The following is a 23,798-nucleotide window of genomic DNA, read 5'->3' as shown; positions in this document are numbered from 1 at the left end:
CTTTCTGCTTATTAATAGACCAACATTTAGTCTAACAGCTCTAATCTGCTGTGGAATTTTTGACTTTCCCTCCTGAAAACTGAAAGTCATGTTAATGGTTTTCTGCATAATGCTTGCCTACAAATTCTGTGACTATTTGCATATGGTTTAGGGATGTGAGTGAAGATTTTTTAAAATAGGGAAGATGGTCCAAAGACTATTAGTCTTATCTTTTCGCTAAATACTATATATGTGAGACTATCTTAATTCAAAGGAGGCAATATAGTGATAAGCTTTTCTGTGCTAGTTTTAGTAATAACTTATAGTAATGGAAAAAAAGAAGATGAAGTGTGAATGAATAATAGGAGGTTAAAAAGATACTAACTTGGCTCTTAGGTTCTTAGTGGGACTTACTGCTTTGATTTATAAGTAATAATCATAGAGGTAGAAATGAGACAATCTAACATCTAAGCATTCAAATGAACATTATAAGAATGAATGAGGAAGGAAGAAAAGGAGGGAAGAAGGAGGAAGGGGAGAAAGAAGAAAAGAGGGGAGAAAGGAAAGGAGGGAGGAAGGAGGAAGGGGAGAAGGAAGAGAGGAGGGGAGTTAGCTGGGAAGAAAACAGAGGGAGGAAGGCAGAGAAAAGAAGGAAACTGGACCACTTTAAAGAAAGCATCATAACTTAATATTTAAGATCCTTAATTTATACAACTGTAAATCTCATTTAATTATTTAAGAAAGAAAATTTCCATGGGTATAATGTACACCTGTAGCTTAGAGACCATATGATATTTATTCATAGTCTGAAAAGTCTTTGTATTTATTCTTGGGAAATAAGGACTAAATACTCAAAAAAAAAAAAAAATTCCTTCAGAGAGGCAGGTAAATAGACAGCACGACTCACTGCAGACCCCACATTTACACATTGGCAACCCTCACAAAAACTGATTTGCCCTGATGTTTATTTCCTCTGAACATTTACTTATGAGTGTCAAAGTCTGAAAGAAACCTCATTACAAAAAGTGACATTTTCTTTCCATTTGTGCATTTATGTACATATTCTACATGTTTCTGAAGCATTATTTACTTTTTCTTTTAAAAATGTCCCACTCGATTTATCTATGAGGTCTTTCAGTCTCAATTCATGACAACCTTTATTCTTACTGTTCCCAAAATCTCAAAGACAAGTTTCTGAGTTATGTAATAATGAACTTCATTCTTTTGTACAAATTAAACCGGGTGTTATAAAGTGTAGGTAAATGAAAAACTGGGGTTAACAAAAAAAGACCAGTCTATAGTAGGCTCAGCTTTTTTTTTGAGAAAGAGATTAAGGTGCATACAGTCAACTGGTATGAAGGTCACCAAACAAAATGTTGCAATCTTAAAGTGCCAGTGTGCCGCAGCAGCTCGGGTCTAATCCATGCAGCTTTTTCTCTTTCCTTTTATTGTTTCAGAATCATTCATCAATGTGTATTAGGAAGTCTATTATATTTGCAGAAAAATGTTCTAAAATTTAGACAAGTTTTTCTTTAAAGTGAAATCAAAATACTTAAATAATAAAACTTTAAAAATGTTGGTTTCCCACACCCAGCTTTGGTTATAGGAAAAGTGACCCACAAGGTCAAAACTCCACAAGTATTTACTTGTGATACATATGAGCTGTGACAAGTCTATCCTTAATTATTTGTCCACTTACTAACGATGTCTAAATTACCAAATTATTTCAGTTGGAGATTTTCAGATATTCCTGGGAAAGAGCTGAAAGCTACAAGCCACTACACGTACCTTTCTTTTCTTTTTCTTTTTTTTTTTTTTTTTGAGACAGAGTCTTGCTGTGTCACCCAGGCTGTAGTGCAATGGTGGGACCTTAGCTCACTGCAACCTTCACTTCCTGGGTTCAAGTGATTCTCTTGCCTCAGCCTCCCAAGTAGCTGGGACTACAGGCACCCACTACAATGCTCAGCTAATTCTTTTTGTATTTTTAGTAGAGGCAGGGTTTCACTATGTTGGCCAGGCTGGTCTTGAACTCCTGACCTCATGATCCACCCACCTTGGCCTCCCAAACTGCTGGGATTACAGGTGTGAGCCACTGGGCCCGGCCTACATGTACCTTTAGCTTTCAAAAGTCAGAGTCAAATCAGAAGGAAGAATTTCTGGTACGGGGACCTCCATTCTCTTCCACCTGCTCCTGACCTGCTGTTTTCCTGTTGGCAATGACAGCTCCTTGTAAAGCAAATAGCTCCTTACTCTGAATGGAAACTCTCATCTCCTCACTCCATGTTGCAAGCACAGAGCTCCCCGAGAGTCATTTAGGGAGTGAATCAGACTCACAGCCAATAAGCACAAAGCTGACCTTTAAACCTCAGCCTTTAATAGAGCATTGGGTTATTTCACTTTGTGTTTGCTCAACAGTGCCGGGGTCAAAGGGCCTGGTTTACTGACATGGGGTGAACTGGGGGACCTTGCTCCAACTCCCATGTTGCAACTGATAGAAAAGGGTCGGGGGCTGGGCTGGTAGGAGCCTAAGCCCCAACCTCAAGTGTGCCCAGTATCACAGGCGTTAGAATACATTCTGAAGTTGTCAGCATTTAGAGATGACTGGATTACACAAGGCTGAAGACTAGCCCTTAGCTACCAACTATGGGAGAAATGAGAAGGAGTCTTGGGGGCTGGGGAGTAAGCATTCACCTTTTCCCAGTACAGATCTTGAGGCGAAAGAAGAAATCAGTAATACTGATTCTGTCTTTATTTAAACATTAATATTTAATTTCTCATGGGTATTTGTGCATTGGTTTTGAATTTTAAAAATAGTGCATTAAAATAATATTTGTTGTGATTGCTTGGATTTTTGACACTCCCTTCTGTTTGGTGCCCAAGGTGCGTGCCTCACTCGCTTCACCCTAGTCCTGGCCCTGCCCTGTCACCTCATGGTTCCCATCCAACATTTTCATCTAAAAATCTAGGCAGGCTGGGGGAGATGCTTACAGTGGAGTTGAGAAGGAGAGAAGTGTCCAAACCATCCAAGAAAATCACTGAGCATGTAGTATGTGCCAGGTGTACATTCCTTTGGTCCTCACCTATGAGGAAGGCCTACTAATCTGCAGAGAAAGATGAGGCTCCGAAGAACATGCCTCCTTCCACTTCCCTCCATCCCAGGAACTGGCTCTATAAAACTGCCTGGCGCTCAAGCAGGAACCTGGGGACTATCCATGACCCCTCCTCTCTAACCCATTTGTAACTATTTGTGGTCACTCAAATAGTAAATGGAGAGATAAATTTCAAAAGATACTCTGTTTGATTACAATGTCTACACTCTTTTTGCTATATCTACCACCTCTCCCAAGAAAACTGGGCTTGTTAAGTTGTCCTGACATCCTATTGGCTGGTCCAGGACAAGGCTATATTATTTCTAAGTGCTGTTTTGCAAATTTCTCCAGTATATTTCAGTTTGATTTTGAATATCAGCTCTATCTCTGGCCCAGGACGCTACTCTGAGCACCAGATTCTAGCTGCCTGACATGTCCACTCAGATATCTCACATCCATCCAAACAAACAGCTCCAAAATAAGACTCTTGATATTCCCCTCAAACCCTCATTCTCCCCAATTTCCTCCATCTTGAGCACTGGCACCACCAAGTGCCTTGTACACAAGCCGGATACTTGTCAATTGTCTTTGAAACTTCCCTCCTCTTCTCCATCCAAACTATCACCAACACTTGTCTATTTAAGTAGTCAAAACAATTAACAGCAGCAATAGTTATTAAAGCATTCGCTATGTGCCAGGTACTCTTGTGATGCATATACAGCATTATTAACTCATTTGATTTTCATAACAACTTCACGTCATGGCACCTATTATTATTTTCCTTTAATGGTGGCATAGGAAAATTAATTTGCCCAAGGTCATACAGCTAGTAAGAGAGGAAATTAGTGCTATAACCCAGTCATTCTGACTTCAGAACATACACTTTTAACCATGACACTGCAGCTCCAAAAATCCCCAGTCCATTCACCTTACTCGTTTTCCACGGTCTCATTTTAGTTTAAGCCCACTCATTTTAGTCATTAGATCTCCCAAGTGGTCATCTTGGTTCTATTTCGACCTCATTTCCACACATCAATCTTCCTGAAGCAGCTAGCAGGATTATCTTAAAGTTTATACTGGATCACGCCATTTCCGCTGCTAAAATCCACAAAACCACTTAACTACTTTCTGAATAAATTTCAAACTCCTTAATGTGAACTCTAAGGTATATGTGAACTGGTCCCGTCCCTCTTCCCAGATTTCGTCTCCTACCCTTCCCTACGTCACCGTCTTTCTATTCCGCTGGCCTTCCTGCCCATCCATAAACCCAGCAAATTCATTCCTGTCTCACAGCCTTTGCACATGCTGTTCTCTCTGCCTGCAGTGCTCTCCTCCCCCTCAAGACAGCTCCATCAAATCCTCAGTGTGTGTCAGGGTCCTTTCTTGACCCCTTTCCTCAAACTAAAGTAGCCTCTGTATTATTTTATCTTAGCACCCTCTCTCTTCTTTCATGGCAATAAAAATGCATTTAAGGAAATATAAAATGGAATAAAAAATTTGCAAATCATATCTCTGATAAGGAACTTGTATCTTGAATATATAAAATACTCAATAGTGAAAAGAAAATATAATTTAAAAACAGGCAAAGGATCTGGAATATTACTAAGCAATCTAAAGAAATGAATTTTATTGATACATGGTATGACATGATAACCCCTGGAAAATTATGCTTAGTGACAGAAATCAGTCACAAAAAGCCACATATTGTATTATTTCATATATATGAGATGTCAAGAAGAGGGAATTCATAATTCCTGCAAACAGAAAGTCAATTAGTTGTTGCTGAGAGCTGGAGAGGGGAATGAGGAACAAGTGTTAATGAGTGTGAGGTTTTTGAGGGGAGTGATTTAAAATGATCTAAAATTAATAGTTGTGATAGTTGCAAACTGAGACCATACTAAAAATCACTCAATTGTATATACTTTAAGTGGGTAAATTGCATGGCCTGGTTTACTGACATGGCGTGAACTGGGGGACCTTGCTCCAACTCCCATGTTGCAACTGATAGAAAAGGGTCGGGGGCTGGGCTGGTAGGAGCCTAAGCCCCAACCTCAAGTGTGCCCAGTATCACAGGCGTTAGAATACATTCTGAAGTTGTCAGCATTTAGAGATGACTGGATTACACAAGGCTGAAGACTAGCCCTTAGCTACCAACTATGGGAGAAATGAGAAGGAGTCTTGGGGGCTGGGGAGTAAGCATTCACCTTTTCCCAGTACAGATCTTGAGGCGAAAGAAGAAATCAGTAATACTGATTTTGTCTTTATTTAAACATTAATATTTAATAAAATATTAATTCTCAATAAAGCTGTTTAAAAATAAAATGGAATATAGTTTTTACTGCATTTTAAAATGGACCTATGTTTGGCATTTACGAGGCAGGTGTGGCTTAACTGAAAAGTATATACAACTTGCTTTTGATAGAAGAAGATAAGTTTTAGACAAAACTTCCTCATATAGAATTTATAATCTCTCTCTCTTCTCATAATTCCTAGTCTCTTTTGTCTTTTTCTAGAGGCATTGTTGAAATCCTAGAATAAGATTTATAGAATTTATATGCAACAAGATATAAGAGATAATGTAGTTTCTGATTTTAGAAAAAAGAAAACATACTCAGAAAGAATAAACATCCTTTCCAAGATCACAAAGATAATGAGAATGAGAATCAGAGCTTTCCAGATCAAAGCTTCATTTTTTATTTTTCAAAAGCACCATAGAAAATGTAGAGTAGTGAATGGTGTTTTCCAAAACATCTTCTTTGCCAAAGTTGCTAACAATTGACAAGGATGAAGTCTACACATGATTGCTTTTTATTGAAATCATTCCCTCAGTAGCCCTTGACTGAGTGCTTGGCTTGTCTTAGTCACTTTAGGAATAAGGACTTCCTTTTTTTTTTTTTTTTAAGACAGCAATGAGTAGGAAGTTTAGATTGGAGTCTCTCCCTCAAGAGTTAGGTCTTCATAGGTGCTGAACACTTACACGAGTCACCTCCATTACTCAGTCCCTAAGAAGAGATGGAAGCCTCCTAAGTGGGATGCTGAATTTGATTTTGAATTCTCTCTTCAACCATTTCAGCATAAAACATTCTTTTCCACTCCTAGATAATATGCCTTCTCTATCTTCTCTTCTCTGTCAAACACTTGCTTTGAGATCCTGAGAAGTCTTACTTAGTTTTGGGTCTTTGATTATCTCAGGTTTTCTTTTGTCAGCATCAGTGGGAAATAAGAACTGAAAAAATGATTTCATTTTTTTGTGTTTCTGTGAGTTGATAATGGAAGCATAACCTTGGTTAAATCATTACTTTTGATTCAAATTAAAATACTGGTATCAACATAATACTTTTAAAAATAATCAAACTAGTCAATCTGTTCAGATAAGCATTTGACCTCAAAAGTTAATTTTTTACTTCTATATTCCTTGGCTACCTCTCCTTTCCAGCATTCCTCTGTTTCAGAAAGTTTAAATTGCCTAAAAGAAGTCTGGTTTCATTCAGTGGGGTCTTTTATTAATAGGCAGAGAAAAGAAAACTGTATTATAAGACTCAACGACATATAGGATGGATTTTTGCTACTCCATTTCATCTGGCTGATGACAAGAAATGAATGTGTCCATGTTCAGTGTTGGTTTAAGTGGGCTGAAGAAGGTGGGGCTACTATTTTGACATCACTATTATTGCTCAACTCTCCGAAATATATTTTTAAAGCATTTTATCATCTGCTTCACTGAATTTCTCCGCAAACTACTACATTCTAACATAATCCAGTAAAAAAGAAAGCACATAATCTTTTTAGATTTCCAGAGCAAATAATTTAAAAATAAGTTTGGCCAGGCATGATGGCTCATGCCTATTATCCCAGCAGTTTGGGAGGCCAAGGCAGGAGTATTGCTTGAGGTCAAGAGTTTGAGACCAGCCTGGTCAACACAGTGAGGCCTAATCTCTAAGAAAAACAATTTTTTTTTAATTAGCTGAGTGTGCTGTCACACACCTGTAGTTCCAGCTACTAGGGGAGCTGAGGCAGGAGGACTGCTTGACCCCAGGAGGTGCAGGCTGCAGTGAGCCATGATAGCAACACTGTAATCCAGTTTGGATGACAGTGTGAGGCCCTGTCTCAAAAAAAAAAAGAAAAAAAAGGTTGAAAATGTTTACAAAGTTTATAGACATGCATTAATTCAATCTCTTTTGGTTGTCACCATATAGAAATTCTTGAAAAGGCAACCAGGTTCCTCTCTATTATATGGGACTATGAAATAGAGTTTTGTATATGATAGTGAATGATAGTAATAAATATGTTTAACCATCTTCCAACCTTCAGTAACCAGTTTGTATACTATCTTATACCAGATAATTAATACTTACCTTGTATACAAGATTATACAAGATAATACACGATAATTAATACTTATATAAGATAGAATACAAACTGGTTACTGAATATAAGTATTATTTTATACTTATCTGATATTATTATAAAAGATAGTATACAATATCTTATATACTATCTTATTATATAAGATAAACTTATTAACAATTTTCTTCAGAGTTTCATTGGCCTTATTATACACTATCTTATTATATAAGATCAACTTCTTAATAATTCTCTTTCAGAGTTTCATTTGGCTATTCGTTAGCATCTAACCTAGGTAGAGAGTAAAGAGGCAAAGGCAGTGAACTGTGATTCTATCTAATTCTGAGCTTTTATTCTAGAAAAAGTTTAGGGGAAAAGAGAATAAAACTAGTGTAAATGGTAATGTTTTGGACTTTTTGGTGTCATCAATTGGCAAACTTCCCCTAACTGTGTTACTAGTTAAGCTTTATTGGACTACGCAATATTTACAAGGGAAGAAAAAAGAGAGGGAGGAAGAAAGTATTAATTCACAGAAACTTGATTTAATTGACAACAGTTAAAAACCTTAAAATTTCACACAAAAATGAAGATTTCTATTTTTTCTTCTTGAGAAGATGTAGTTACCTTAACTAAACCTGTATTACCACAGGACAATACTGAGAGGTAACTGCGCTGTTTAGGCAAGGTATACTCACCCTTCACCTTTTCCTGGCCAGCCTTGCTAAATTCTTTTTCCCTCCTGGTCCCTAAAGGCATCTTGTCCATGAAACTCTTCTGATCTAGACCATTCTTCCTATTATTCCAACCATTAAAATGAACACTTGGCATTTGATTAGCAGGTATAGATGCATAAAAGATCAATGAGAGAATATATGTCTTCTAGTCTGACTCTGACCTGGGAATCTAATACGTCTTCCTAAATAAGAAAATACAGCACAGGTACTCACTTTTTAAACTGTTTTCATCAGCTCACCAAAAATCTGGACCTCTCTGACATTGCCTTAAAAGGCAACAAACTAATGACATGTGAACAGAAACCATGGGTTTAAAGAACATTTCTGTAAATACTATATATCTGGTATCTGCGCATGTGTTTTCTGAGTGCTTTCATCTTTCCTATTTTATTTTTTCTAAAAATAGAGCTGTTTTAATATCAATATGCCATCAGATAGTCCACAGATTACCAGAGAAAAACCAAGTAACATCAACAGATGGGAGTATAAGTCACTGTGTAGCTCTATACCTCTCTGAAATAGCTTATCAGATTTCCCAGTGAGGACATTTGCCTTTAGAGTTAGCCACATGTGAAACCTATAGGAGTTCTTCAGAGTCATGACAGTAGCAATTACTCAGTAATTGCTTTAGTGTTTTAAAAGCAGAGCTTCTCAAACATGAATCAATCACCTGGGCATCTTGTTAAATGAAGATTCTAGTCCAACAGGTCTGGGGTGGGGCCGAAAATTCTGCGTTTCTGACAAGTCCCCAGGGGAAGTCTATGGGGCTGGAGTAGGGTCCACACTTGGAATAGGAAGGTTCTAAAGAAATATAGCATTGAAGAAGAAAAAAACAACGTTTTGAGGCTAAATGACAGTAGTCATTGTGGGCTGATAATACATGCCAGAAAAATTATCTCAGCATCATTTCTTGTTCCTAAGAGTTGACATAGCCAAATTTGGTTGGCTGTGTCCAAGCTCTCTTTAGAGATCCTGAGCATGCTGTGGAACAGAACTACCCTGTTGTGCTGGGTAGTTCTGAAGCACATAAGACCACAGAAGAGCTTTTTAATCGAATATTTGCAGTAATCTCTGAAATGCTTACAGAAGATTAAAATTTGGTCTGCAGTTTACATTCAGAATAATTGCCTTTGGAGATTCAAAAAATGAAGAAGCTTTGAAGAATGCCCCATTTGCAACATCATTGCCTCTCAACGAGTTAAACATTTTCCATTCTTTCAGTCCACTCATTAGGGTCCTAGTTAATGCACTCGTTGCCAATAATTTAGCTATTAGTTTCAATTTCCTCCACCAAACCTTTTATAAATGGTAAAACTGACTGAGTCAGATACCCACTGCCTCCCTTACAGTGCAGCAAATGTATCAGCAACCTGAAAGAATGTGCCTCCATGAACACCCAATTTAACTGAGGAGTAATTTAAGTACTGAGAAAATTAATCTCATACTATTAGAAAAGAAGAACCAAACTTCAAACCAATAGTCACATTACACAAAATATTTAGATAAAGCTTCAGATGTCCATGTAGGATGGCCTTAACCTTCAAATATGTTAAATATAAATATTCTAAAAGAAAAAAAATTCAAGGTTTAGTTTTTATAGGTACTTATAAATATTTTTATTTGAAAATGTATTTGTTTGTATTTTGGGGGCATAATACCACATTCTTATTAATATATATATTTTTTGAGATGGAATTTTGCTCTTGTTGCCCAGGCTGGCGTGCAAAGGTGCGATCTAGGCTCACCGCAACCTCTGCCTCCTGGGTTCAAGAGATTCTCCTGCCTCAGCCCTCTGAGTAGCTGTGATTACAAGCATGTACCACCAGTAATTTTGTATTTTTAGTAGACAAGGGGTTTCTCCACGTCGGTCGGGGTGGTCTTGAACTCCAACCTCAGTTGATCTGCCCACCTCGGCTTCCCAAAGTCCTGGGATTACAGGCGTGAGCCACCGTGCCCGGCCTCCTTATTACTATTTTTACAAGACATTCTGGTAAATAGAAAAGTTAAATTTTAGCCATTCAATTCTAAGAAATCACGTCAAACCCTATATGTTAGTCAGTGCCTAACATTTTACCTGCTGTCCCTATTTCTTTGCTTCCGCTTCCTCTACAAGAATATTATTCTATGTTTGTTAAGGATGTTTTATTTAGCACATTTTCTAAATGGCTTTTAAGAATATACTATCTGGTGAACTCTGTCATTTAAATAGCAAAATGGAAAGGTTAAAGTGACAGGCTAATCTATGTGAGATTTATCTTCCTAAAAATACAAGAAGGCTATTATTTCTTTTCCTGTTTTATACCATACTATGGTGTAAAACATGAATCTATGGGGTTAAATAATAAAGCAAACATCATCAGGAACGTCATAGAGTTCAGAGATGATCAGACAAATTGCACTAAAAAACAATTTACTCTCAATTATTTGTGTCAGTGAAGGGAAAAGTGACAGAATACATTCAAACCACTGGTTGGTTTGTAATATTCATGACTTATTATTTTTGCACCAGATTTCTTTGTATTTCCTTAATATGTTACACAGACGAATATTTAAATGATTTTTTTCATTACTTTAATCTACTGTAATTGAAGGGAAGAGAACATAAAAGCTTAATTTTATAATTTACTAAGTAATGACTGGCTGTCTTGAGAATTATTTGTCTGTGAGATTGTAGCTCCAGAGTTTTGCTTTAGTTATGACTGTCAGGTACTAAAATTTCTAGAGGTCTCATCCAGAACTGCCTGGTCATAGAAAAGATGGGGAAAAGGTAAAATTTGTAACAAGTGCTTCTAGACATCTTAGTTTCTATTTACTAAGATTCTTCTCCAGACAAAATGTCACAATTTAGTTGATAAGCACTTCATGTGTTCTCTTATAGGGTTATGTAACTTCATGTGACTCTTATAGGGTTATTTGTATTTTAGCAGAAGGTTTGCATTTTAACAGAAGATTCCAAAAGGCTGGAAAATTGTAAAGCCCTAAAAGTATAAGAGCCTCACTGGTCAATTGTAGGGGTTTGCAGGCTAGAGGCTATGTATCCTTAAAACTTAATTCAAAAACTGCACACATGTTTTTATGCACACCATTTTCTAGGCACCAGTATAGACTCTTAAATGGTTCTGCAATCCCTAAAAGGTCAAGAACCACTGCTAACAAAGGAATATGAGTTATTAAGAAAAAAGAATTCATCAGCATCACTTTGGAGAGGTGAGCTACAGTCTTGGGTTTTGAAGTGAGGCAGGCCTGGGGTCAAGTCTGTAGTTTGCCATTTACTCATTGTGCCACCTCAAGCAAGTTGCTTAACTTCTCTAAGTTTTTTCCCTTTACAAAGTGGAGATAAAAGTAGCACCTGCTTCAGTGGGATGTTGTGAGAATTAAGTGTAATGTTTATCAAGAGGTTGGTACATAGCTGGTACACTATACAATCTCAATAAACAGTAGCTGCTACTCTTAGAATTATTTTTTTAAGCATTATAAAATACGTTGTGAAGATAGAGGACTTATCTGCCAAGTTAAGGCAGATTATTCTAACTCTCCATGCAGCTGGCTAATAAAATAGAGATGTGGCTAATTAACTTAATGATTAATCCATCATTGACCAAATCAAAGCTTAACAGATTTGTTCTTTAAAAGTGATCTGATGTTATTTACATTAACTATAAGCCATCTAATTTAGTGAAATGAAATAATTTTGGGTTTTAAATGTTCTCTGGTCTTCCAAGAATTTCCTAAATTACAGAATAACTATGATGTCTATACTAAGGGTGTTTCATATTAGCATGAAAAAAGAAGCATGAATTTATTGTCAGCTACGACATCTTAGTGTTAAAAAACTGATGTCTTCCCAAATGATCATCAATGAGACTTATTAGATATTATGGTACATCTACAGCATAGATCGTCATGCAACTATTAAAAATAATTTTAAAGAATAATATTCAATGACATGGAATAATGTTCATAACGCATTTGGTAAAAAAAGATGTCCACAAAATTATGTAAAGCCTAATCCTGGTTTTGTACAGTCATGAGCACAGAAAACTGCCTAGAAAGAAATATAGCAACATTTCAACGGTGGGTGGCAAGACAATAGGTGAGTTTCTAAAATGAGCATTCATTACTTTTGTCATCAGAATAATAATAAAAAGCATCAGAAAATAATAGTCAAAATTAAAAAAAAAAAACTTTTCAGCAGCACGTGATCCCAAAAAGGGTCCCAGACAGCAAGGACTTGGGCTTGAGCCCGACACAGGATCTTTAAGTGATAACTTAGACAATTTACCTCCTTTCTTTTGGGCCAAATACTATTCCTTAGAATTAAAAAGGTTTGACTAAGTGATCTCTATGTCTCTAATCTGACGTTCCAGAATTGCATGTGGTATGGCCACATGTTGCAGGAAAGACTTTCCCCCCGCCGCCAACTAGCCCACAAATGGTAAGTGGTGCCACAAGAGTGTCACTGGGGTGGGATTCTTTTATTTTCAATATTTCCTGTGTTGTTGATTTTTTAAAAAATAAGATGTTATCCCTTTGATAATCAAGAATAAAATGAAAAATCATTTGAAATGAATAAGTATGGACTTGTCATAAGCAGTTTTGCACAATCTAGCACATATTGTACCTTTAAATGGACTGACATTTTATTTGACCTAAACAAATCAATTTTTAAAATTACACAATTGATAGCCTCAATTCTGGAAAAAAAGACAAGTCAAACGGAACAGTCTCCTGCTATGAGAAGATGAGTTTTTAAGAAAATTCAGACAAATAGTCCTTCAAATTAAGTTGGATCTATTATTCGCCACATTTCAGGAGTAATGGACTGCTGAGGTCATAGCCCTGTTCTAAATTATTACATATTAGAAAAATATGTATGTGATTAAATTTGTTCTGTGGTAATACATAGTAAAGAAATCAGTTTACTTAGACCTCCAAAATCAAAACAGAACAAAACATGTTTTAAACTGCTACCTTTTGGCTCTGTGTTTAAAATGAATGTGTAAAACCCGACTTTCCATTGTCCTTGCAACATACAGAGGGGAGAAAATTCTTCCTTTGCTCCTGCCCAGATTCTTCCCCTTGGAACCAGTGGGCTCTTCAGATGCCAATAAGGAGTTTCCTCGAGGTGCTTTTCAAATGGCATTGAAAGACAGCAGCAGTGACCCAGAGGCCCGGGAAAAATACCCAGTTTCTCAGGCTATCGACCCCACCCTCTTTTGGGCAAGGCACCCAGCTGAGTGGAGCTAGTATCCAAAGACTGATCCACTTCTATGCATGAGCAAGAACAATTTTCCACCCACTCCATGTAACCCCACTCCTGTCACTGCTGTAGGGTTACACAATTTGGTTTCCCTCCTGGACAGAGGGGAGACTCATCCGACAGTATCTATTTGGGCTCTGCTATTGAGAAACAGATTGATTTGGTCTGATGAGTAAGAACACAGTACTGTTTCCTGTAGCCGGGGCTGGTTAAGGGAGAAGGGAAAAATATCTGAAACCTTCACAGAGTGTTAAGGGATTAAGATTTCTATGTAACTTTGTTACTAGAAAAAGTGTTGAAAGGAGTGGGGAATGGCTTTTCTCTTCACACCATCTCATTTCTAAATTTGATAATAATCTTTTTATTTTGAGACAGATTCTCATTCCGTAGCCCAGGCTGGAATGCAGTGGTGTGATCATTGCTCACTACAACCTCCACCTCCTTGGCTCAAGCCATACTTCCACCTCAGCCTGCCAAGTAGCTGGGACTACAGGCACATGCTACCACCTCTGGCTAATTTCTTGATTGTTATTATTATAAGTTTGTAAATACAAGGTCCCCCTATGTTGCCCAGACTGTCTTGAACTCTTGGACTCAGGTGATCATCCCACCTCAGCCTCTCCAAAGTGCTGAGATTACAGGTGTGAGCCACCCTGCCCTGCCTAAATTTGATAATAATCTGTCAAAGACACCCCCAATATTATATTTTTCAAAGGCACAGGTAATTATGTTACTACTACATGAAGCAAGTGTAAAAATAAAATATGCTGCTTGGGGAATTTTCACTGTGATTAGAAATTGCTTCAAAAGTACATTTGATTTGGACTTAGAGTCTCATGGTAGACAAACTATTTCCCAGGAATTAGAAAGACAGACTTGAAAGCCGTCTGTCAGCAAAAAGCGTTGCCAACTATCCTGTAAGTATTAATGAACACCCATGAGTGAAGAAGTATTCATTTGTATCACAGTGGCACCACAGATGATACTGATGCAGTAATCTGTTAAATGCTATCCCCTTTGTAAGAGTTACTGACACTTTAAAAATTTCCATAAGAACATTCTTAAGAAATGGTTGCATTATCTTGGTTAATATGGCACATTATGACACAAATGCACAGATAAAAATAAGTCTATGTCTGTAAACCTTAGCCCAAATAATCAATGGTGATGATCGTCTAAGTTCTTGATTAATATTTCATTTTGTCTAATATGAATACTGGCATTTTAGCTCTATTTTAACTAGTAGTTATCCAATGTAGCTATTTCCATCTGATTACTTTCAAACTTTTTGAGTTACTATTTTTAGGTCTGATACTTGTAGGCAGTATATAGCTGGATTGTGAGTTTTATGCAATCTGGATGTCTTTTTAAACTGAAGAATTTAGTTCATTTACTTTTAATGTGATTAAATATATTTGGACTCATTTCAGTTGTCTTATTTGTTGTTATTGTTTTCTGTTGATCACACTTTTTTGTGTTTGTTTCTTTCCTGTTTTCTATTGAATTTTCTTTATTCTCCTCCACAGGCTTGGAGGTCAAACATTTTATTTCTGTAGAGATTATCTCTAAATTTGTAAACCAACCAAAATCTAAAGAAAACGATTATTTCTATCATTCTCTAAAATAATAGAGACTGTGAAAGCTATTACTTACAGTTCCCTCTTACTCCATGCTGGTATAGTAGTTAAGTTCTACATTTTTTTAAACGAATACCCACAAAAAATAGTTATTATTAATGTTACTGTTGTTATATTACAAACAGTGGTTATTTAAATTTCCCCAAATTCTTCACTCACTTTTTTTTTCCCCCTGCAACCTACACCTTCTTTCTTGGTTGAATTCTCTTCTCATTCAAATATACTCGTTAGTAGTTATTTCAGCAAGGGTCTGTGTGTGGTTAGTTAGCTCAGTCTTACTTATCTGAATCAATTTTTAATTTATCCTTGGTTTCGAATTAAATTTAGCCAGAAAGGGATTTTGGGCTTATGATTTTGCTCAGGATTCTGAAAAACACATTCTGCTGGTATCTAGCATCTACTTTTGCTAATGAGAAGTTAGCTAGCTAATTAATTGTGATTTATTTGCAAGTAATGTTATCTCTACTCCAACCCCTTTACATTTGATTGGTTTTATTCTCATCAGAATGAGCTGAAGTGGGGATTTGCCTGGGGTTTAGAATTGTTTTTTGAAACTGAGTCTCACTCTGCCACCCAGGCTGGAGTGCAGTGGTGTGATCTCGGCTCACTGAAACCTCCACTTCCTGGGTTCAAGTGATTCTTCCACCTCAGCCTCCTGAGTAGCTAGAATTACAGGCACACGCCACCATGCCCAGCTTAATTTTTGTATTTTTAGTAGAGACGGGGTTTCACCATGTTGGCCAGGCTAGTCTCGAACCCCAGACCTCAGGTGACCTGCCCACCTTTGCCTCCCAAAGTGCTGGGATTACAGGCATGAGCCAGAGTGTCCAGCCTAGAATTTTCCTTTAATCTGAATCTGTATGTCCTGGCTGTATACTAGGCAATTTCATCAGCACTATCTTCAGGTTCAAGATATTTTTTTCTACATTTACATCTAGGCTGCTTTTTAAACAGACTTGAAAAATTGGTTTTTAGTCCTTATTTTTATTAAATTTATACTTTCATATAATTTAAAGTATCAAATAATTTTATAAATTTGTTATGAAATACTACTCTCCCATCTCCCCATTCCATTCCTTCCTTCCTAGAGCTAACCACTCTAAGCTCTTTATTTATGAGAAGGGCGTCTTTACCTCCATGTCCATAATAGCATGACTATATTATGTGACATTTTAGTTTTAGGCATTATCTATTTACTCCCCACTACGGAGAATGAACAATCAGAGGTTCTCCTCGGTGCCCAACATACATGTGCAGCCTTTTGAATTAGTCTGTAAATGACGTCCTTCTTTTCATTTTTTTCTGTTCTCCCTTCTCTTATCAAGATGTAGGAATGCCAAAACTAGTCATTTAATTATCTTGGGTTTTATTGTTTGTTTTCTTCTTGTTTACCATCTCCGATTTTTCCTTCTTTCTGGGAGATTTTCTCAATTTTATCTTTTATTTGTAGATTAATATAGTTGGGCAGAATTCAGGGTACCCTCAATTCATCATCCTTAGTTTTTATCACTTGGGCTACTCAAACCTTAGAAGACTTATTTTCAAAATACTGCCTGGAGCCTGAAGGCTTGGCTGGTAGGGTTCTGGAAACCCAGTGAAGAAGTTCTGATGGTTTCTGTGCTCAGTATCCCCACATTCACCTAAATCTTGTTTAGAGTACCCACCAATCTCAACTACAGCACACTTTGGAGATATTGCAGGTACACTTCGGAGAGTTTAGACCACTGCAGTAGTGGATATTGCAACAAAGTGAGTCACATGAATTTTATTTCCCAGGGCATATAAAACTCATTTATACTATAATGTAGTCTATTAAGCGTGAAATAGCATTATGTCTAAAAAATATGGTATATATCTTAATTTAAAAATATTCTATTGTGAAGAAATACTAACGATTATCTGACCCTTTAGTGAGTCATAATCTTTTTGCAGGTGAAGCATCTTGTCTTGATGTTGATTGCTGCTAACTGACCAGGGTGATGGCTGCTGAAAGTTGGGGTGGCTGTGGCAATTTCTTAAAATGAGACAATACTGATGTTTGCTGTATCAATTGACTCTTCTTTTCATGAAATATTTCTCTGTAGCATATGATGCTGTTTGAAAGCATTTTGTCCACAATGAAACTGCTTTTAGAATTGGAGTCAATTCTCTTAAATCTTGCCAGTGCTTTATCAACTAAGTTTATGGAATATTCTAAATCATTTGTTGTCATTTCAGCAATATTCACAGCATCTTCCCAGGAGTAGACTACATTTCAGGTGACCTCTTTCTTTCCTCATCCATAAGAAGCAACTCCTCAACCATAAAAGTTTTATTATAAGATTGCAGCAATTCAGTCACATATTCAGGCTTCACTTCTAATTCTGGTTCTCTTCCTACTTCCATAGCATCTGCAGTTTCTTCTTCCTGTAAAGTCTTGAATCTCCTGAAGTCATTTGTGAGGGTTAGAATCAACTTCTTCCCAACTCCTCTTATTGTTGATATTTTGACCTCCTCCCAGGAATGACCGATGTCCTTATTGACATGTAGAATGGTAAACCCTTTCCAGAAGGTTTCCAATTTACTTTTCACAGATCAATCAGAGGAATCGCTATCTATATAGCTATAGCCTCAAGAAATGTTATTTCTTAAATAATAAGACAAAAAAGCCAAAATTATTCTGATCCATAGGCCGCAGAATGAATGATGCATTAGCAGACATGAAAACAAAATTAATCTTCTTGTGAATCTTCATCACAGCTCGAGTGACTAGGTGCGTTGTCAGTGAGTAGTAATATTTCGAAAGGAATGTTTTTTTTTTTTTTTTTCCTGAGTAGTAGCTCTCAACGGTGATCTTAAAATACTCAGCAAACTAAGCTGTAAACAGATGTGCTGTCATTAGGCTTTGTTGTTCCATCGCAGAGCCTAGGCAGAGTAGATTTAGCATAGTTCTTAAGGGCCCTGAGGTATTCATAATGGCAAATGAGCATTGACTTCAACATAGTCATCTGCTGCATTAACCTCTAACAAAAGAGCCAGTCTGTCCTTTGTAGATTTGAAACCAGGCATTGACTTCTCCTCTCCAGCTATGAAAGTTCTAGATTGGCCTCTTCTTCCAATAGAAGCCTGTTTTGTCTACATTGCAAATCTGTTGTTTAGTGTAGCCATTTTCATCAATTATCTTAGCTACATCTTCTGGATAATTTGCGCAGTTTCCACGCTGGCGTCTGGATCATTTGCCGCAGTTTCCACGCTGGCGTCTGGATCATTTGCCGCAGTTTCCACGCTGGCGTCTGGATCATTTGCCGCAGTTTCCACATTGGCACTGGTGCTTCCCCTTGTACTTCTATGTTATGGAAACAGCCTCTTTCCTAAAATCTCATGAACCAACCTCTGCTAACTTCACATTTTTCTTCTGCAGCTTTCTTACCTCTCTCGGCCTTCATGGAATTGAAGAAAGGGCTTTGCTGTAGATTAGGCTTTGGCTTAAGGGAATGTTGTGGCTGGTTTGATCTTCTACCCAGAACATTAAAACTTTTTCCACATTAGAGATGAGGCTGTTTCACTTTCTTGTCATTCATGTGTTCATTAGAGTGCCACTTTTACTTTTCTTCAAGAACATTTCCTTTGCATGCACAATTTCGCTGTTTGGCATAAGAGGCCTCACTTTTGACCTATTTCATCTTTTGACGTGCCTTCCTCACAAAGCATAATCATTTCTAGCTTTTGATTTAAAGTTTAAAAAATGGGCAACACTTCTTTTCACTTGAGTACTTAGAGGCTATCATAGGGTTACTAACTGGCATAACTTCTACAATGTTGTTTCTCAGGGAATAAGGAGGCTTGAGAAGAGGGAGAGAGATGCAGGAATAACACAGACATCATTTAGTGATTAGGCTGGTCATCTTATATGGGTATAGTTTGTACTGCTCCAAAACAATGACAATAGTAACATCAAAGACCACTGATTACGGATCACCATAACAGACACAATAATAATTTAAAAATTTAAAATGTTGTGAGAATTACCAAAATATGACAGATAAGTGAACATATGCTACTGGAAAAATGGCACCAATAAATCTGCTTGACACAGAGTTGCCACAAACCTTCAGTCTGTAAAAAAAATAATATCTGTGAAGCATAGTAAAGCAGTTCAATAAAATGAGGTATGGCTATACATCTGGAGGTCCACAGTCCAATGACACATCCACAAACACACACACACATCCCTATGCCTTTGCCAAGCTGACTACTACTAATTCTTCAAAACAGATGAAGCATTACCTCCGCTGGGATGTTTTCCCTGACCTCCTGAGTAGATGCCCCGATTTAGATGTGTCATAGAAGCCAGGGGTTTCCCTAATCATAGCAGGTATTCTCTCCCTCTTTAACTGCCTATCAAAACATCCATCTCACTCCAGAACAAGCTGGATCCATCTTGGATTTCTGGGCTCACAGCAGTTTCTAGCATATAATGAGCTGCATAGGTTCATGAGTTATTAATTAATTCCTAAGGCAGCTCCATTAAGGGGGTTGTTCATATGCACAGGAGCTGGGAAAACACCTCAGCAAACTCCACTGATGCCTTTAGCATCAACATTAGCCCTATCCCTATTTGTGCAACTCCCCAACAAACCAGGGAACCCTAGACAAGCTTTTTCTCTCAGACGTCTTCATTACTTGAAATATATATATCAGGGGAAGCATTCAACCTACTTCTTAAGAGTATAATGAAATATCTATGAAAATGATTACTGTTGCTTTAAAATACCATGGTGCCAGATACATGCAAAAATCAAGATACGCTATTACTAAGGAAATGAAGTGTAAGAAAACCAGGCAAGAAATAGCTACTGGATATAAGAATACATTTTATGAACATATTTAGAGAAAAGTGTTGAAGAGCAACAAAGTATAAGCAGGTGTCTGTGCTGGTAAAGAGTGAGGTATGAGTAAAGAATGGAAAACAGTTCAGGTAACTTATTTTTATACCTGCTTTAACTGTGACAGGCAGAATCTTTTAGAATCTGCATAAAGCTTCAAGTGAGCCAGGAAAACAATGGAACAATCTGATGAAAACTGGCACTTCAAATGAATGAAGTCAATGTTTTCCATAGTGTAGAATTTTAAAGTTAGAAGGTTAGTCCAGCTTCCTCCTCTAGGTGCTATATGTGACTGTCCTTCTAGAGGGTCATTTAGAATCTAAGAAATATTCCCCAAGCAGAAGCCCTGACACCTTCCTGGATCCCATCACTGATTGGTTTTGTTACCCTTGAGTCAGGTGACTCACACTAACTTTACCCACTGCTCCTGTCTTTGCTTGAATATCACAGAACTCTAAACACCAGACACTAGATAGGTACATTACAAATACTCTCTCTTGGACTCTTCTGAACAATTTATGGGAAACAAATTGTCACTACTTTGAAGATGAAGGAACTGAGTCACAGAAACACTGAGGATGTTACTAAGGACTCACAGTCGACCACTGGAGAGGAGCTGGTAGTGGACAGGTGGTGTGGAGTATTTAAGAACTTAAACTCCACACAACTGCCTGGATCCATATCCCAGTTCCACCATGTACTAGCTATGTGACCTTAGGAAAGTTGCTCAACCTCTCTAAACCTACTTTCTAAAGCTGTTATGAGGATTAAATAGGTTAACATATGTAAAGTACTTGGAAGAATGCCTGGTACTTAATAAGCCCCATAGAAATGTTTGTTGGATATATAAAAGGATGGCAGAACTGTGAATCAAAGCCAGGTTTATCTGGCTCCAATGTAGAGACTTTTTCTTTTCTTTTTTTTTTTTGAGAAGAGTGTCACTTCTTCACCTAGGCTGGAGTACAATGGTGCGATCTCAATTCACTGCAACCTCTGCCTCTCAGGTTCAAGCAATTCTCCTGCCTCAGTCTTCCCAGTAGCTGGGATTACAAGCATTTACTACCATGCCTGACTAACTTTTGTACTTTTAGTAGAGATGGGGTTTCCCTATGTTGACCAGCCTGGTCTCCTGACTTCAAGTGATCAGCCCGCCCCAGCCTCCCAAAGTGCCAAGATTACAGGCATGAGCAATGTCAACATGTCAATCTATCAAGTGTTTAAAAGCTGCTACACATCTCTGAAGTTTTTCTCTTCTCCATATATTCCTCTTTCCTCAATGGTCCTTAATATTGCCTGGTTGCCTGAATTTTCTACATCCTTCTGGGCTTTGTTCTGACTGAAAGAGTGGGACCCAAAATTGCTACAATATTTCAGCAGATTACAATAAAAATATTACCTCCCAGATTTGAGTAGGATTGTTCTTCTAATGCAGCGGTTTGTAGAAAGAAGTTTCCAGGAGCATCAGCATCACCTGGGAAATTGTGTGACATGCAAATTCTCCATCCCAGAGTGACTGAATCAGAAACTCTGGGGATGTGATGCAGTAGTCTGAATGTTAACAAGCCCAGGTGATAATAATGTAGCTCAAGTTTGGGAACCATTATTTTGATGGAGCTTAAAGCTACAGAAGGGGTCAAGGCATCTACATGCTTATCAATGCATACTAAATTGATAATTGACAGTATTTTAGAATTTGGGCCTCTAACATGTGTCTAATGCAATGTTGTGATTTTAAATCCTCTCTCAGGCCTTCTTGGTTTGGACCAACTTTCTAGTCCCTCAAGATCTCTCTAAATCCACACTCTGTGGTGGAGCATTTTGGCTCTTCTTCTTAGCTTTGTGACACCTGAACATTTGGTAAGCATGTCATCCATATCTTCATGGTGTCCCTTACAACATCCACAGAGAGGACTGAGGCAGAGAGCCAGAGAGCCTTGGCAGATCAACCCTCTGTAGCCTGCTGTTAATCCACAAAAACGTCTCATGCATATGGTTGTTCAACTTGTGAAATTTCCTAACTACTATCAGCCTGCAGTGATAGTAGGCTGCAAGGAGGATAGCAGGCTGCAAGGATAGTAGGCTCAAGGAGGCTGCAGTGAGCCAAGATCGCACCACTGCACCGGAGCCTGGGCGACAGAGTGAGACTTCATCTAACAAAAAAAAAAAAGGATGAGTTCATGTCCTTTGCAGGGACATGGATGAAGCCTGCTTATCTCCATTTTATCCAAGATTTCACCATGAAAGACTTACCTTGTTCTAAAAATAAAAGCTTTAAAAATCCTTATGAGTAGAGAAGCTACGGATATTCTTCTGAGGCTTCTGTTTGTTCCTCCCTTCTCCTACTCTTTCCTGTCCCCAAAACCAGAAGAAAATGGCCTGGAAGCCAGGCAGACCCTCAAAACCCTCAGACCAAGGACATACCGCTGCTAAGAACAGTTTCTTTTCTCTTTCGGGCATTCCTAGTCTTCACAGTCCTACAGGGCAGGACATTTTCCTTAAAAATATTTTTACAAAATTAGAAAGTGAATCTCAGAAAAATTAAACAATTTTTTCTCAGATCTTATCAGCTAGCTAGTGGGGACACCCATATTTATAGTCCAGTCTGTCACCAAGTTTCTTACTTTGCCTGCTACGTTATATTAATACTACTCTGTCTCCAAATAAAAATGTGGAGGATCTGTGAGATCCTCTTAATCTACTCTTCATTCCAGAGAGTACTAAACTCAATTACTGATGGACGAAACAACACATATCCCAGCTACCTGAATGGCAACATCTTGAAACATCTATAGGAATCTAGCACTCAGTAAGTTTAGCAAGAATCTCCTAAGGCGTGAAGACTCATCTGGCCACAATTTGTCCTGGAGACTACTGACCCCTAAGAAGGAATGTCAGCTGTGTAAGGGGCTTTCACACAAAGCCAATAATCTCCTCCTACTCTCTTTGCCAGTCCTGGAAAAGTCAAGTCCTGTACTTGTTGAAGAAGGTGATTCATCTCTGCATGGAAAGAATGCCAACACCACTGTACAAAAGATTTCTTTCTTCACATCCTTAATTCCTGAGGACCTGATAATCACTTACTGTAATGTAAGTAATTATGAGCATCCAGGTTTGGCAGACAGTTGAGTAATAATGGAAGGGAACACTATTTAGACCTTCTCTCACAGACAGGTTTCAAGGAAATCCAATCAAATTGACTGACAGAAGATTCAATTCTTCTTGGTGAAATAAGAAACACAGGCTCTGGAGATCTTTGAGCAGCAAATTTACACTCTTGTGCCCTTTTATAAATTTTTATAAATTATAAATGTTTACAGATGTATGAATTTTTCTGTTTTCCTATCTTAGGAGACCAAAGAGGAGCTTATCTGTGACTCACCATCTGCTCTATGCTCTTATATACAATCTACTTCCTCCTGTTTTTCATGTAAACGGGCTGGCCAAAAGCTTTCTGAGAGGATGAACATTGTAATTAAGAAACAGAGTAGATGATAAGGCAAATGATAAATTATGCAAATAAACATGTAATAGCAATTTTAGTATTTTAACATGTAATAGAAAATGTTGTTTTTAATTTTATTCTGAGAACCTAGCATGTTCTTCTAAAAGTTCCAAGTATTTTGACATATCAATTTTTGCACTTGATCTTAGCCAAAAGGCTGAGAAGCGATAAATATTAATTTTTAAAATACAGTTAGTGATGCATTTATTCATAGTCTCAGGACTTAGAAAACCAAAAGAAGCAATAAAAAAGTTCGTTGTATTTCTCTAATGACCAGTGATGATGAGCTTTTTTCGTGTGTTTGTTGGCCGCATAAATCAAATATCATCTCATGCCAGTTAGAATGGCAATCATTAAAAAGTCAGGAAACAACAGATGCTGGAGAGGT

General features: G+C 37.6%; 1 protein-coding gene across 6 annotated transcripts in view; it reads right to left on the bottom strand.

Moving 5' to 3' along the window:
* The window catches only part of THRB (thyroid hormone receptor beta), a 374,142-nt gene that overhangs the window by 328,066 nt on the left and 22,278 nt on the right, over positions 1 to 23,798 (bottom strand). The window contains exon 1 of one of the 6 annotated variants that reach the window (XM_064378611.1): positions 2,093 to 4,696. The exons of the other annotated variants lie outside the window; for them this stretch is intronic. The gene's annotated coding sequence lies outside the window, so the exon portion shown is untranslated. Of the gene's footprint in view, positions 1 to 2,092; positions 4,697 to 23,798 lie in introns of those variants that run through there. 6 annotated transcript variants of the gene reach the window in all.

Source organism: Aotus nancymaae, unplaced genomic scaffold (genome assembly GCF_030222135.1).
Source record: "Aotus nancymaae isolate 86718 unplaced genomic scaffold, 86718_ANA_hifiasm-v0.15.2.pri h1tg000019l, whole genome shotgun sequence".
NCBI lineage: Eukaryota > Metazoa > Chordata > Mammalia > Primates > Aotidae > Aotus > Aotus nancymaae.
Note: the sequence above shows the minus strand (reverse complement) of the source record. Positions and strands in the feature narration are given on the sequence as shown.